The sequence below is a fragment of the Bidens hawaiensis genome, unplaced genomic scaffold (assembly GCF_021521415.1).
Source record: "Bidens hawaiensis isolate Kalapana, Puna unplaced genomic scaffold, B.hawaiensis_p1.1 tig00018938_1, whole genome shotgun sequence".
Taxonomy (NCBI): domain Eukaryota; kingdom Viridiplantae; phylum Streptophyta; class Magnoliopsida; order Asterales; family Asteraceae; genus Bidens; species Bidens hawaiensis.
Genome location: NW_027492874.1, coordinates 122351 through 127682, shown reverse-complemented (window position 1 = coordinate 127682; position 5332 = coordinate 122351). Strand labels below are relative to the sequence as shown.

Below are 5332 nucleotides of genomic sequence, written 5' to 3'. Positions count from 1 at the left end.
TCGTTAATGATACCGATGAAGCTGAAGACACGTCTGAACTACTGTTCTGGTATCGTCACTTCAGATTCCTAATATGATCAGTAACTTATTTGATTGAATAATATTCTTCTCAATTGGAAATGGAAATGATGTCTTTTAAAACTTCTCATTATAATTATATGCTTCCTCTTTGTTATATATATATGGGTTTTAATCTTCAACCCAATTCACAATTACCATAGTGATAGCCACAATCATATGTTGACTTTATCTTCAAATTGATTTATTATTGTGCTCGCTTTACATCATTCAAATGTTCAATGTTGTATCTTAAGTTGATTTTCACATTAACCAGTTAATGAATCAATCCACCAATAAACACAACTGAAGATGAAAACTAAACGTCTGTGCGAAGCTGAAACCTTGCCTTTGGATAGAATCAGCACACTTCCTCAACCCATATTGGATACCATACTATGTCTTTTAGATTTTACACAGGAGGCGGTAAGGACAAGTATTCTCTCACGGGAATGGAGGTACAAGTGGACCACTATTCCTAAACTAGACTTATCTCACAACGAACGATTTGTCTCGGAACAAACATCTGACACGAGCTCGTGTCAACCTTGCTATTTTATACACCAAGTTTTGTTGCTGCATCAGGGTCCAATACTAGAGCTCACCCTTCATACACCTCGAGATATGTGTTTGGAGTTTGATCAAATAATACATCATTTGTCTAACAACCATCCTGTCCAGAAGCTATCACTTGAAGCATCCGGTAGTTTCCCCCGTTCGTATAAGTTACCCATATCCGTCTTCTCGTTTCATCACTTAACAGACCTTCAAATTTGTGCGCTTGATCTTGACCATCCACCGACATTCAATGGATTTGGTAACCTTTAAAGTTTATACTTGAGATATTTACAGATCTCTACAAAAACGTTTGTACATCTTCTTTCCAATAGTCCATCACTTAAGAGCTTGACTCTGGTAAGTTCCCACTTTAATATACATTCTCTTGTCATGGACTTTCGAAACTTATATATGAACATTGTAACGTGCTACAGTTTGTGTCAAATCTTCATGATGATAAATGCACCATTATTGAGCTATTCAAGTCTTTACCTATGATTGAACATCTGACTACTTGGGCTCATGTCTCTCAGGTAATATTTTTCTTTCCACATTATATGTAACTTGAAAGAAATATTTTTCAACTTTGGTTGTTAATCTTTGTTTTGGTTATATATGGTTCAAGTGGATTGCACTAGACTCGGTTCCAGAAAAGCTTCCAACGTCACTAATCCACCTCAAATACTTCTGTTTTGAAGAAATGTGTTTTATTAACGGCTATGATCTATCTTTTGTTCTCGCTTTGATCAAATGCTCCCCGAACTTGGAGAAAATTGAGTTACAGGTAAATTATATAATTTGATCTCATATCCTGTTTGTTTTTATTATCTTGACAAATATGCACTAACACAAAAAGACGAACCTTCATGTAGAACTTTTGGTATCATTATTGTGATGAGGAATACTCCGTCGTATGGGAAGATTATTCAGATGTTAAGTTGGAGAATCTGAATGAATTGCAGATTGACTATTTCAACAACTATGAACCTGAGATGGAGTTTGTGAAGTTTATCTTGGCTAGGTCACCCAAGCTAAAGAAGGTGAGCTTACTCAGTGATGTTAATTCGGATAAAGAGTCGAAGATGTTAAAAACTCTCTTGGAGGCCCCCACGTGTTTCGCCCGTAGTAATAACCGTTAATGATAGTCGCTACAAAGACATTTAGGTCACTCTTTTAACTTTCTAAAGAATTAATGTTGAGATTCAAGATGGTAATATAGAGTATGTACAGCTATTTGTTTTCCTATGGGTTTTTTCTCAAGTCGTTTTGGAGTTGTTTTGGCTGTTGGCTTCCACACAATCGGTATGCCCAAAAGTCGAAACGTATATGATGTTAAGAGAGTTGGAAAGTTGTTTGGTCTCACTTGGCTGCTGAACAATAGTTTATGGGCTCAAAAATTAACCCACATGAAAATTAGGGTAATGTTGCAACACACCACAACGCGAGGGCTAAATATATGTGTAATACAAAAGTCAAATGAAGTGTTTTTAAAAGTTGAAATCCTATGAGAAGAAAAAAAGAAATAGAATCCTATAAGAGAATTATATAAGTTTTTGGAGGTTAGGCTATGTGTAGTGGGCTATAAATTGTCGTTGGCGAGGTTGGAGGAATATTATTATATTATTGGTGATATATATATATAGGGTCGAGATCCTGTATAATAATGTCTTACCGTACGATGGGTACGCGAGACATTCAAAGGCAAAAATACTAAAACACAACCAAAACCATAAAACACTCAAAAACGGTTTTGGTGAAGAAGAGTAAAAATTGATCAATTACCGATCTAAAAATGTTTATTTCGATGAACCAATGATTAATTGGATATATATTGACGATTTCGAAATCTTGTGATTTGATTTCATGGATCGACTTCATGAAATATAAGTATTCTTGTATTTTTATACGTTAAACAATTATTTTATCGCATCTTCTCTCTCTCTCTCTCTCTCTCTCTCTCTATATATATATATATATATATATATATATATATGTTTAAGTTCAAGAAAGAAATAAAATTACTGCAAGAAATAAGATAAATGAATATGAGCCACTAGTTTTATTTTAAGTTTTAAAATATTAAAAATAAATAAAAAAGATGTAAATGGAACAATAAATGCACCCTCTCTCTCCAATTATTACAACTAATATAACCATAATAAATCTATCTCTATTTAATATATCTACATAATTTAACTATAATAATTAAAAAGATAAAAACATTAATTTAGTTTTATAATTTATTTACATTATCTTCATTTTATCTAACAAAAATACAATTTATTCATATAATTCCACTCAATTTATTAACATATATCAACGTGTAATTTTTAATAATAAATATCAAAACATAATATATTTTTTATCAATTGATATATCTAGAAAAACTATTGTTATAAATAATAAAAAAATGTCATACAAATGTGTCCATTAAATATAAACTATAAATATACAACCTACACAAAATTATATAACCTACACTTGTTTTGAGCAATAAAAACGTACAACATACAAAAAAGCATACAACTTACATATTAAATTCGACATCACAATTATATAAACTACACAAATATACACATATCCTACACGTGTGTAGGTTATATGTTTTTTGTGTGTAGGTTATATTGTCTTATTCTTAGAACAAGTGTGAGTTATATGTTATTGTGTAGATTGTATATTTCACATTTCATGCAAACATATGTAAGATAGTTTTTTGTATAATTCATCACAGTGTAGCTACGTGTTGATGGATATTGATAAGTTGAGTTGGAAGAAATTGGTTTTAAATAGAAATTTTTCTAATGTATGAATAAATTGTATTTGTGTAGGATAAAATTTTCGTGTGTAGGTTATATGTTTTTCGTGTGTAGGTTATACATTTTCGTGTGCGTGTGTATTTTATTGATGATGAATTTTGTGTGTAGGTTATATGTTTTCTTATTCTCAGAACAAGTGTAGGCTATATATTTTTGTGTAGGTTGTATTTTTTTTGTTGATATTAAATGCTAACACATGTAAAATAGTTTTTTGTATTATTTATCACAATGTAACTACATGTTGATGGATATTTATAAATTGAGTTGGAAGAAATTTGAATAGAAAGAAATTTTAATGTATGAATAAATTGTACTTGTGTAGGATAAAAACTCAAAAGACAAAAAAATAAGTTATAAAAATAAATAAATTTTTAATATTTTTCAATTATTAGTAAGACAGAATTACAAATTTTGTCCTTTAAAATAAGACGAATTACGGTTCGTGTCCTTTTTTTAGTTTCCTTGCAGGCGGTGTACTTTAAACTTTTTTTTCTACAAGTTTTGTCCTTTACGCTAACTGGGTTAGAAAAAGTCAGTTAAATCCCCTCACGTGAGGTGCATGTGAGGGCATATTGGTCTTTTTGCCTACCCTGCAACTTCTTCTTCTTCTTCTTCATTTTGCAGATCTTTACCTTCCCCTCCTTTCTCTCTTATTTCTCTCTCTACGACACCACCATCACCATACCACAACCACTCCGCCCATGGATATCCTCAAACACCATCACCACCGCCACCACAGCTCCAGCTCCGACCACTCCTATGACGCAGACGCCGCCACAGCTCTGCCACCAGCCACTCCGGCCATGAATTAAGATCTGCGATTTCGATTTTTCAGATCTGCGACCACCAACCACAGCTCCGTACACCGCCGCCACCAACCACTCCGGCCACCACCACAGCTCTGCCACCACCGCTCCATCTCCGTCACTGCTTATTCGCCACCACCACAGCTCCGCCACCACCGCTCCAGCTCCGACCACTCCTATGATCAGTGAATCGGAGGTTGAAGAAGAATCAGCAGAGGTTGCTCAGGTGGCCGGAATTTCTAATGGTCACCTGGACCATCACCTCCGATTTCCCCAATTTTAAGCAAGCAACAACTGAACCCTAGCGTAACCGGCCGTAACCCACCCAAATCCGTAACCCTAATCGCCGCATCATAACCCCCTCCAGCCACCCACCAGCACCAAATTCGTAACCCACCCATCATAACCCTAATCTCCGGAATTTCTAATCGTCGCATCATAACCCACCCAAATTCGTAACCCTAATCCACCCAAATCCACCACCACTACCGTAACCCACAACCGTCGCCACCACACTCCACCAACACCACCATCCTCGCGACACTTTATCTGTTGAGGTTAGTAATTAAAGGGTTTTTTTTTTGTGGTGGTGCGGCGTTGCGTCGGTGGTGCGATGGTAATGGTGTGGTGATGGTTGTTTAGAACTAAAAAGAAGAAGGTGAGGGTGAAGTTGCAAAGTTGCAGACATTAGAATTATTATATATATATATATTCTTTTCTTTTTTTTTTAAATTTAAAGACATATTAGAATTACAATTATGCCCATCACATGTCTGGCACATGTCATACTTAACTGCGTTTTTCTAACCCAGTTAGCGTAAAGGATATAACGTGTTGAAAAAAAATGTTTAAAGTACACCGCCTGCAAAGAAAGTAAGAAAATGACACGAACCGTAATTTGGCTTTTTTTAAAGGACAAAATTTGTAATTCTGTCTTATAGTAATTTGATTATATATATTAATTGAAGAGAGAGATGCATTAATACTTTCTTAATTTATCTTTAAGCTTTTAAAACCTAAAATAAAACTAGTGGCTCACATTCATTTCTTGCAGTAATTTCATTTCTCTCTTGAACCATCCCCTGTTTATTTATA

The 5332-nt window shown here is 34.3% G+C and overlaps 1 pseudogene across 1 annotated transcript; it reads left to right on the top strand.

The window, feature by feature from the left end:
* The first annotated feature begins 216 nt into the window (after positions 1 to 216).
* On the top strand, positions 217 to 1772 carry LOC143557367 (F-box/FBD/LRR-repeat protein At1g13570-like; annotated as a pseudogene). Its single transcript, XR_013139561.1, has 4 exons — positions 217 to 972; positions 1050 to 1148; positions 1241 to 1399; positions 1488 to 1772. The product of XR_013139561.1 is annotated as an F-box/FBD/LRR-repeat protein At1g13570-like (transcript).
* Positions 1773 to 5332: the final 3560 nt, after the last annotated feature.